We start from the raw sequence: 12,541 nt of genomic DNA on the forward strand, positions 1-12,541 counted from the left end.
CCTGAGGGGCCACATGTGCATTATCCGAGCTGGTAAGCCTGTTGAATATGCATTGTTCTTTGTAGTGAGGCACTAAAAGCTAATGTAGGATGTAAACTGAGAACTAAAGTGGATTGGGGTGTGTGGTTGTGAGGGCTGGGGGGTGGTGGATAGATTGGGGTTATGTGTGTTTTTGGGGGGAAGAGCTGGGAGCTGGGAGGACTGCCAAGCACAGGTGTAGGGCAACAGTGGCGGAAGGGCAAACAGCAAGACCATTGTTTTCACACACACACACACACACACACAAACACATATCGCAACAAGTGTGTCCCAGGCGTGCATGTGCGAGAACAGGATATAGGCTCATCTGTTAGTCTGATTAGCTACATAGCCGTGTGCTTCCATCTCCTGAATCCCATTAAACCAGCACCTGATCCTGCTGATCCAGTTATGTTTAGGACCTGGCCAGAGAAAGTAGTACCATGTTTCTTGTCAGATTTACTGCCACCTGATAAGGGTGATAAAGAGGGGGAATCAAGACGCAGGATCAAGGTTCATCCATCAGGCTGGAAGATTTTCAAATAACCAGAAAGCACAAGCAGTTGATTCAATTCAAAGATAATGATTTCTATGACTTTATATTTGTGCTTGAACAACTGTTAACATCATTAAACCACACAGTGCTAATAGTTTTCATCAGTCGCCCTAGAAGCTACAAACATGGCAGCTGGATTTTCACAAATCAACAAACACAGGAGACATCTGTAAGTTGTATACATTGTGCAGTCAAATCTGTGTTTGCGGTAACGGACAAACGTTGGTGGTAATGTGGCTCTGGTGTGTGTATCGAGGTGAGAGGCTGGGACGCCTGAGGGCATGTGTGACCTGCGTGTTGAGTTGTAATGTAAACCAAGCATGTGTGGTGGGCTTCAGTGTGGTCATTTGTGTTTCAAACACCGAGCAAGAGGCCGGTGCTGAAGGGAAACATTCAGTGACAGCTGACGCTGAGGCTAATCTCCACTGCTTTCAAAGTTTACATGTGGTTTCTGTCATGATGCTTTTTACATTTAGTTCATCGTCTGTGAGCTGTATATGTCCCGTCAGTCACTTTAACTCCTAACTTTCACACACACATCCACACATCATGTTGAAGTAAATTAAAATTGGAAAGTGGAAGCAGAAGTGTGTAGTATGGGTCTAGTTGATCCAGAAGCACCTTCTTGTTGTGCTGAGTCCATTATTTAACTGAAAAACTGAATCTGGTAACTAGTATCTCTCATTTTCTAAAAACACGTGGCTGCAAAAGCCTTTACATCTAATTGAATTAATTATTGGTTGACCCTCCCTTGGCAGCAATAACTTTAACCAGGCACTTCCTGTAGCTGTGGATCAGACCTGCACATTGTTCAGGAGGGATTTTAGTCCATTCTTCCTGCACAGCTGCTTTAACTCTGTCATTTTCTTTAAACCTCTCGTGTGTGTGACTCTTTAAAGTCGTTCCATAGCATCTCTAATGGGTTGAGGCCTGGGCTTTGACTTGGCCACTCCAAAAGGAGGATTTTGGGCTAGGGTTTAATGTCAAGTGATCAAAAGATCAAGAACAGTCTGTCAGCATGACGGTAACCAATAAGAGTTCGTGGGAAATGATGTTTCCAAAGGCTGCCGAACAGGAATATCAAATAGACAATGACATTATATACATCCTGTTTTGTGTTTTGGTCATTGTCCTGTTGCATCACCCAACGTCTACAGAGCTTCAACTGACGTACAGACATTCTCATATTATGCTGAAGAATTTTTGATACACATATTCCCTTCAATCACTGCAAGCTGGCCGGGCCCTGATGCAGCAAAGCAGGATTTTCTTGATCGTTGATTCTCTGAAAGCTTCTTTTGGTGATGCATGACTCACATGAGCACTTTCTTCTTCTGTGAAGCAAACTCAAAATGTTAGAGTGGTTTTTGTCAGTCAAAGTAGCTCTAGCCCACACCTATAACTGACTCCAATTGGCTTTTTTGAGGCTTTGAGGTTATTATTCCCATGCTTTTTCCACTAGCACAATGAGGTTTTTATGGTTGTTCTTAATAAAGACACATTATAGGGGTTAATAATCTTGACTTAAATGAAGATAACATCAGCCCTCTGTCAGTCTTTACGGAAAAACTTTACTTTTCCAAGTTAAAAATTAAGTGTAATGTCTATGTGTATCTAAAATGCTAATTCACTGCTAACCTGTGAAAAAACAAACCAAATCAGAGAGTTGTTAAGGAGAATGAGGCTGCTTTTCCAGCCTCATTCTCCTTCTCCTTCTCCCCCCGTTAGAGGTAACTGTCCTTGGAAAGTACTGAACTACCCTGCAGGGGAAAAGGCAGTGTAGACGCACCGTACCATTCATTCAGCTTATCACAACATTATCTCAGCATACCGATGCCCTGAGCTGGAACGTACTCATATTCTCAGTCGACGCCTCCCGTGTTTTTTATTGGAGACGTGGGTCAAACTGGAGTGGCAGATGTTCTTATTTGCTCACCCAAGTAGAATGACCTGCTCCTTCTTCCCCTCCTTCCATATCGAGTGACGGCCAATCTAAAGGCCATTGTGGACATTTAAGGAAGCACAGAGGAAAGCACAAAGGGAGACAGCACTTAGAATAAAGTTGAGATGGATTCCAGGAGGGGCCGAGGAGGAGGGATGTTCTCCAGGCTCCAACTGGGCGCCTCTGGTCTGCTGAGAGCCTCCATAGAACAACACCTGTTGATTCAGTACCAGACGACCCTATGGGATGACTGATATCAAGATGGAATGGAGAGTGGGAGGAAAGGATGAAGAGGTGTGTTTGGACAAGGAGTGTGTGAAAATGAACTTCAAAGTTTATCTAAACATACCATGTTTTTGAGTCTGCATCCTCCATTCTGCTAGTCTAACTTAGAGGCAATAAATAAATAAATAACATACCTGCATGAAATTAAACAAAACTGAACAGGCCTAAGTCTACAGTCACACCAGTGCAAATCTGAAATTGCTCTTCTCAGTCCAGCTGACTAAATACGATATGATCGGCAGGCAGCGCGATTAAAACAGTGCCCCAAATGCTGACGCGGCGGTGGGTAAGTTTAAAGATCAACAGTAAGATAAACACTTACAGTTTCCGTCCCCCTTCCTCCTTTTTTCCACCCTGCCAGCAGCAATTAGCAGGTGATTGACAACACAGAACTCAGCTTTCATGCTTCAGTGTACTTGGTCAAATACCCAAGCTGCACAGCTTAATTTGAATGCAAGCGGAGGACTGTCGACTGTGCCAAGATTCTGACATATTAAACGACTTATTGATGTTCACACAACATGGGAATTACTTTTGCTGAGTTCACACAAAATTACAACTTGTGACACCACAGGAACTTTAACTTTTTTAGCTTGCAGTCTCAGGGTGGTTGTTGGTTGTTTGAGGTTTCAATGAAATTTGATTTTTTTTTTTTTTTTAAACCAAGCTGATTTCTAACAAAGAGAGCTTCATTCATTATTATATCTCCATTTTCTCACAGTTGTCATCGCTGCTTGGTCCTGGATATGTGAGAGCTTTTTTGGCAGCACCCCCACCCACAATAGGCAGTGATGTCACCTCAGCAGCACCTGTCCTGGTGGTTAGAGTCCACCTCCCCACAGTGGTTTGTGGTCTGCTGAGGTAGGCACGCCAGGCATGTCTGACTGTGACTCCAAGTGACGAAGGGCTGTTGTGCCAGTGAAAGTGTTGGGACAGCTGTGTGTGTGTGTGTGTGTGTGTGTGTGTGTGTGTGTGTGTGTGTGTGTGTGTGTGTGTGTTAGAGAGTGAGAGAGAGACTTAATCACTTCAATGTTTATTTTAAGATCCAGTAATCGTTACTACAAATGAAGGCAAAATATTGTGTTGATATAATTTAAAACTATGTAGAAATGATTGGTCATAATTGTCAACCCAACACTAAGGGACATTTGATCAGTTTATAACATTTAATGCATTGTTATATACATTAAAGTCTCACTAATCCTTATTTTACCATGATACCATGTGTCATGACCCTGAGTAACACACCCTAACTCCACAGTTCTCAGCTCTACTGACCATTTCAGTAATCTTTAGCTCTGTTTTTACCTGTCAGCTTTGCAACTTTACTAATCTAGTTACATTTCACCACACTAATCAATCCTGCTGCTAAACAACAACCAGCTGCAGCTGTGATAGCCCAGTCTCCTAGTCGGAGGAAACATCTTGGACAGGCATTTAATTACCCCCCGGCGGGACCACATTTTAAAAAGCAAATTAACATTCTCATGAACTCAAGATCACTGTACTTATATTGTTGAAATAATCAAAATCGCACAAAACTGCCACGGTTGAGAATGACAACACTGACAAAAAATAAAAAGATCAAAAGTTGAGGTTGCAAATCAGGTGATTTTACAAGACAAGGCAGGCGTGTATGTGTGTGGGCAGATCTGAATGCGAGCATAAGAGATGCTATCACTTTACTTCCTTGTTTATTGAGGAACTAATTTCATGGAGCTGTGCAACTGCTGTTTGAGTCTTTTAAGTATTGTCCACCATAAATGCACCTAAAATGACCCTCCAGATGGTAAATTACTATAAACACACACATGTTCATTTTCACTTTTAGCACTGTCAGTAGAGGCTGTTGCCTCGTGGTGTTTAGACAGCCTGCTTGCAGCTGTTACATCCACAGTTTCGAGTGTGGGAAGGCAGGGTGTGGGTGCGTGCTTGCATATGTATGTGTGCGTGTGGGAGCACGTACAGTACAGGAGGGTGCATTCATGTACCTGCCTGCTTCTCTACCACAGTCACTGGACACGAGCGCTAAGGAAGCCACCGGTGATGGTGATTGTGGTGAAGGTGGTTCAGCAGAGCGATCTTTGCGACAGCTGTTGGTGGAATAGCTGTCAGGACTGCTTTGCTGAGAGCCTGTTCCTGCTTGTTGATCTCTTTCAACAACACCAAATACCACAGCAAGTCTTTCTCTGCACCTGTGAGGCTGATGAGTTCTGCCTGCTAGCATGTGGGTGTGAGATGGGAATAAAAGACAAAATAAGCTTTGTAATGACACTGAATTTTTGAGGTGCATATTTGTGTTCTCTGCAGCTCCATCCAGCCCATGCATGTTCCTGAGTGGAACTGTCCAGTCTTACTAACAGGTTTATTTATCTTCTGTCATTATGATCAGGAGGTACACAGTACAAATGTGACATTCATGTTACACAAGCACTTGCATGTATGGGATTGACCAATACAGCACAGCTTGCCACACGATGCCGCCGGCAATTCTAGACTCAAAATAGGCGCCTGAAAGATTTTTCAGATTGAGTTGCACAAATACAAAAAAACAAACATTCTTTATAATCATGATTTGAATAGTTACCTTTAGTAATGAACATGTCACCCTACCTATATCTCTAGAACACAGAGTCAGTTAAATGTGAGTTTATCTGAAAAGCAATTCTGACATTTCTTTTTAAATATTCTAGATTTCAATAGTGGCAGATTTTCTGGAGTCAGCATCTGCAAACCACGGGTGGCACTACACTTAAAAGCAGCTTTGCCCTGACTTCAGCTTTTGGCCATGGTGGCAGTCGCTCGATTGGCCCAGATGTAATTGTGGTGTCAGACATGATGGGTTTTTGACTCCTCTGGAGACATTTTGTTGCATAATACATCAGCGAGTGGCTAGGTTGGTAACTGTAAGTGCTGTGTGCAGTTTAATGTCACCTTGCAGCATTTTGCAGCATTGACGTTAGTCAACTTGTGGTGCCAGCTTTTATAACGACCGAGATTGCTAGCAACTGATAACTGGTCTATTTAAAAATCAAAGCTCACAGGAAATCCAACTTCACATAGTTCTTTTTGACTTAAAGACACAGAGGGGTGCTTATTTGTCTGAAAAAAGTGGAATGAAATCGAACAGCACTCTTTTCACAAATGGCAGGTTTAGTTTATCTACTCAAAAATACATATCCTCGAGGTGGAAGTTTAAAATCACTTAAGTGGGAACATTTTTCCATCTAGAGATGAAGAAAAGCTTGAATCAAACTCTTCTAAGAACGCAAAATGGCCAAATATTACCATTGTGAGAGGCACAGTGTTCCAGTTTACACAACTTAAAAGGCTCCATGATTTCTCACCATGACATAAATCTATGTGAAGCTAGACTTTGGTAATTGCCTAAATCTTTGGTGAGACCACAGCTTTCCATAAATCATAACATGGTTAAAGTTTGAGGGCAGCAGTGATATTCTTGTAAACAGCTTATAGCTTGTTAGTGCCTTGGATGCTTAGCAGAGGAAATCAGAAACCAGCAGTGCAGAAAAAGAACAATTAGCTGTCGAACAAATGCAAACACACACACAGGAAAGAACAGAGCTGTGGAGTCTTGACTGTCCGTGTTAAATGGCCTTCTTTGTGTTTTATCTCTTCCTTAATTCCACTGTAGTGTTTTCCAGTATTTAAAAAATCCCAGCCCTATAATTCTGACTGGGCAGAGCATGCCGAACAATCAACACATCCTGACTGGCATAATAGCTCTTTGTCCTCCCCCACCCCACCACTGGAAAACCTTTTCAGAATGAGTCAGGCACATGCACGTGTTTTCAAACCTACACCCACCTCAAGTGACCTGAGTCTAGTTTTCTGCCACCCAAGCACCCGAGGCACAAACTCAAGTCTCTCACACTTATTCACACTGGTTGACAGATTGGGTTCTGGAGGCGGAGAGTGGTTAAATCCAGAATAGATGGAGGGTGGAAAAAAAAAGACAACAACACACAAGCCTTTTATTTTCCCTGAAAAGTGAAAGAACCGCAAATCAACTTCACATCTCCCTCGAGCCAGATCACGATCCAAACCCCATGGGTCCATGGAGAAAGGAATGGAACAAGACACACACACACATAGTCGCACTGTGATATATGGAGCATAGAGCTATATTCAACCACTGCTTATTTGAATGCAACACAAGCCAGTGTTGATTTAACATATTTTATGCCTACTGGAGCTATGTACTCAGTTGTTTTATAAAATGTGCATATAAGGAGCAGCCTGCACTGATGCATTTGGGCAGAGTCCAGTAAGCATCATAATAGTATAGGTATTAACATTTCTACACCCAGTTTAAAGATACCTTGAAGTCTCTGACCTCAAGTTATGCTGTTTATAGAAGTGGCCCTGTTTGTCTGTATGTAGGACATAATGCATGCAGGTGACAGGATACACATTTCTGATGCTGGGTTCGTGCTGTTCCACTGATCAACATGTGGTAGTGATAATGAGCAAAGAGGCTCAGGATACACACTGTGTCTTTGTAAGCAACATGAAATTTTATTGTCATGAAAACTGAAAAACTTTTCTTGAGAGATGGGAACATCTTCAAAAAGAAAGCTGACGGAAGACGAAACCAAATACACAATCAGACAGGATGCATCAAGCCCTCTTATCTGGTTAAGCAAATTAACCAGACAGTAAAACTGTTGTGCAAAAAAAAATTGGTGCTGTAAATAACCATCACATTTTACAGCACAGCCTTTGAACTAGCACACTTCCATCATTGGTGTGTAGACATTTTGTCTGTTTCCAGTTTCGGTTTCAGCCACAGAATCTTTTTACCAAACTACTCAAATGAATTAAATAAAAACACAAGCTATTAGCAAATTAGTGTTGTGCATTTCTCTGCAACTGGACACTACCAAACTCCATCACAGATATTCTAGTTGAGCTGTTGACGTGTTTACAACCTGTTTATCACATGACTGCTAATGTTTGTTGTCCTGTTACCATGCAATGTTCCCAGTTCCCAGGTACAAATGTCCTAACCAATAAACACCCACATTAAAATAGTTAATTAAAAGTCAAATTAATGTCATTTGAGTTAAGTCTCAGAGTTTTATTGCAGTTAATGACTCTGTTGTAAAATATGTTTACTGCACTTTATTGTTAAAAGCAGATGTTTTCTAAAGCTCTCAGATTTGGGATGGACTTTTACAGTGTCTAGCCGCAGTGAAGTCAAGTGTGTTAATGTGCTAAAAGCCTCATTTGGCCTCTTTAGTGAAAGCTCATGTAAGAAATATTTTAAAGAAACTGAATTTTAACCACCTGACTAATTGTTTTCTTTGCACAATAAACAGAATCCAATTTACATGCATCAAAATGCAAAACAGATTTGAAAAATGTAGTCATTTATGACTCTATCATATGTTTATGAAACCAAATGAAGCAAGTGAGAAGCATGCATTAAATTGGAGATATCAGGCTGCAACTAGGACACCACGGTGTCACAGGAAAGTGTTACACTCAGACGCTTGACTCACATGGGTGAGGCCGTTTAACTGTAGCACTGCCTGTCCACGGTTTATGTGTACTGTGACCCCATCAGTCATTTGATCTATTTTTGTTGCCCGTTGTAAAGTGGAGCAATCACATCATTGCATTTCATTCAGTTTGGTCTTCCTCACACTGACTTTTCGTATTCGGCCTGAAGAAACATTTTCACGTTACATTGCCAGGTGTTATAATGTCATATTGTTTCCATGATAACTTGTTTACAGGGTTCCATGATGGATTGGAAATCCTGAAAGTGCATTAGGGAATGTTTAACAATTCATAAATCAGTGTAATTTCTGCAGATAGATTAGCTTGTGGACATTTTCTAAATAACCTGATGGAGCATGTGTTTGTATTTATCTCCATGACCTTTGTTCTCTTGTTCTTCCTGGCTCTAATGTGCTGTTTGGCCTATTAAAACAGCATCTTATCTAACTCATTACATGCCTTCTAAAGCCTGTATTCATATTAAATCTCTTAGATTAAAGCATTTACACTCAGGCTCCAGCCAATGTTTGTCTTCCAAACATTCCCCTGATCATTTCTTTTACGATTAGCAAACAGTAATGTGAGCACTATAAACAAATACCACATTCTGTGTTACAGCACTTTGTTGTGGAACATGAAATCTGAGCAGTTTGGTCTGCTGGTATTCTTGCTCAGTATGTGTAAAGGACCACCAGTAAAACAACCTTAGTGCCTCCAGAATAAAGCATGCTTCCTCATGAAATATTTATGCTCAGGGTTTTGCATACAGAAAGTTAGACAATGGAGAGACTAAAGGAGACCACAACTTCAAAATTCTGTCTCAGAAAATTCAACACAACAGGAACATTTGTAATAATGCAGAGCTACTTTGACGGACAACAACCACTCAAAATTTTTGAGTTTGCTCCGCACAAGACGAATACACTTATGTGAGCCATACCTCACCAAAAGGAGCTTTCAGAGGATATATGATAATGAAGACTTTAGAAATTCACCAGTCTGCAGTTAGGAAAACAATCTACAAATGGAGACACTATAGGACTGTGACTACTCTACCAAGAAGTGGGCTTCCAGTCAAAATGACCTCAAGAGCACAACAAACACTCAGTGTGACAGCCAAAGATTTGAAGGCATCATTGGAACTGGTGAAGATCTGTGTTCATGAGTCTACAGTATGTAAAACATTGAACTAGCAGGGTGTCTATGGCAGGACACCATGAAGGAAGCTGCTGCTTATTTAAAAGAACATTGCTGCACGCCTGAAGTTTGCCAAAGAGCACATTGATACTCGACAGCAGCAAAACTACAACTAGTAATTAATTCCAAGGGTTCACATACTTTTTCCACTAGCACTATGAGGTTTTTATGGTTGTTCTGAATTAAAACATGAAAGATCTGAATTTTTTAGGCACATAAAGCCACTGTAGATAAAGCAAATCATGCTCAATGCTATGTCATATGATGTATGTTACTACTCAGTGCATGTGATGTACATGTAATTTCATTGTCTATTTGATATTCCTGTTTAGCAGCCTTTGGAAACAATATTTCCCACAAACTCTTATTGGTTGCCGTCATGCTGACAGACTGCTCTTGATCTCTTGATCACTTGACATCATTCTTATATAACGTACACTGATGAAATATGTTCTTTAATGTCTATGTCAAGATAAGATAAGTAATATGTAAATGTATTTCCGCTATGATAAATCAAATAAAACCTTTTTCCAAGCATTACCATTCATCATTATTTTATTTTATAATCTTACATTTGCATTTAGATAATTTAGATATGCCTCTGAACCCAGTCAGATATATTTTCATGCAAGGTTTTTTATCTTATGCATTTTAGTAGATATTCTGATGAGTTGCTAGTTTATTCACTTCAACTATTAGAACTACCAGCTCTAAAATACAATGTTTTTATTATTGTTATAAAACATGTAACATGCATTTAGTTAAGTCGTGGTAAAAGCTCAACTGAGTTATTTTGAGTCATTTAAATTGGGCTAAAATCTATTCACACTGTTCCTGCAACCAATGAGCTGATAAAGAAATGTCTGATGTATGAAAAGTGAACCAGATACAGAATATTGTAAGTTTTTAAAACAAGAGTTCACAGAAGAAAACCAATAAAATCCACTAAAGCCTTTTGTACATTTCCAACAGGTATCAAATGCAATCAACAACCCAAACCCTAGCATTAACATCACCTGAGGGAGTCACTAACCACAAAGGGTCAACACAAAAGCTTCCAAATGTCTGTATCAACGTTGCCCCGTGCAGCTGCAAGCAGAGGTGAGCTAAAGTATTTGAAGCACAAATCAAGCTTTGGGGTCTCTACTCAGCAGAAGAGAGGCTGGTGAAGCACCTCAGGACTTTTTTTAAAGGTGACTTTACTGCTTCCTGTTAGGTTTCTGACAAGAAAAGAGCAGCCAGACCACCATCTGTTGAGCAGAAGTTCACCCAAAACCCTCCGAGCTACCTTTGCATTAGTCTCAACAGCTTCTTCTGTACATTTCCTGATCACCAGTTTGATGGTTTGAAGCCTTAAAGCATGCATATGCTTGTCAAAAAAGATTTTCCCAAAGCTCTTGTCATCTTGCAGTGAAGTTCACTGAGCAGTAATATAGGCACTAATCCTGTTGCTCTTTGTACTGACTAGAATCAATCACAATGAGTTGAGCACAGGTTCAAATATATGGACAACTTCAAACACTTCAGAACAAGTGATTTCTTTTTTCACAAGCATCCATTTAGTTGGTTTATTCAGCGCTCTCATTTAAGGACATTCTGTCCAAGCAGCAGCAAGGAATGTAGAAAGCTAAACGCCAAAAGGACACAAACAAGAAAACAAGTAGTTATCAGTGTCTGAAAAACCAACCTCTGAATTGTCAACATTCTTCTCATTTTTTAGCTAAAACCGGGCCTTCAAAATGTCATCTTGTGGCAAAGAATTCAAGCTCGCAGAAATGAACAAGGTCTACTGTAAGGACAAGGGCAAAGGCTCCTCCTTGACTTCGCTTCACCGCTCAAAGGCAGCGTCTGTAATCTTAGAAGAACTACGAATCTGGAGGAGGAGGGGGAAACAACGTGAAGGGAAGTATCTTGAATTTGTCCCCAATCTGATCTGCTTCTTCTCACGCTGTGAAAAGGGCGTCAGTTCCAAGCCTTGTTCTGTCAGGCCGCTATAAATCATCCATGCCTCACCTCTTATGCATGGCCATACTCCTATGCTTAAATTGTAGGCACATGAGGGGAGAGAATATGTGTATAGCATGAGTATGACCCTCTGTAGCCTCCTCTGTGTGCTCAATCACCAGCTTTCACAGTTGCAGCTGGTGTTCTTCAGTGTCATTTTTATTTTTATGGGAAGCCTTGACCTGCTCAGACTATAGACGAAAAATAACAATCCATACCGCACCGCAGGCGGATATTATTTATGTAACATAAACTACATCATGACTTCATAGTTAAGACGTTAACTATAAACTAGAAGTCAGATAACTAATGTGGTGTCTCTTCACAGGCAGTTTGTATTTGATTATAATTAATTGCACTCTACGGAGTACTTAAAAATAATAAATAATGAAAGATGCTGCTTCCATGACCACCAAACGTTCCCAAAGTAAATTCCAATCACAACCAAACCCCATGGGCCTCCCTCTGGAGACGCTGCCAGCTCGTGTACTCTTGAATTTGACGGGTGCAGCCGGAAACCTTAATGTTCAAGCCACAGTCTTAAAATTCCTGAAACCATGGAGTTATTTGCCTGAGAGATGAGTCTATAACTGTAGCCTTGACAGCCATGGTGCTCATTTGTCTTCCTCCACAGCTATTTTAACACAGTTCTAAAAAGTGAGCCAGAAAAATATTTTTAAAATCTGTCACGGACATTTATGTTTTGTCATTTCACACATTTGACACAATGATTCTGTGTGTGTGGCTAGTGCTTCGATTCTGCACACCTTTTATAATTATGTATGCTTAAAAAATCTAGATTTAATCACTTATATAACAAGAGAAGAGGGACGATAACACATTCCTGATATGCATTATGATAGAGTGAGGTAACCTATGAGTCAAAATTACACAATTACTTCGCTGGAAGAGCAGAATAAAATCCAGGATTTGCTGGTTGCAACTAAAAAAATAATATAAATCAAAGACAACAGGTCTTAATTGTGTGGTTGGATTTTTTTAAAGTCTTAGCA

This window comes from Anabas testudineus, chromosome 7 (genome assembly GCF_900324465.2).
Source record: "Anabas testudineus chromosome 7, fAnaTes1.2, whole genome shotgun sequence".
Lineage (NCBI taxonomy): Eukaryota > Metazoa > Chordata > Actinopteri > Anabantiformes > Anabantidae > Anabas > Anabas testudineus.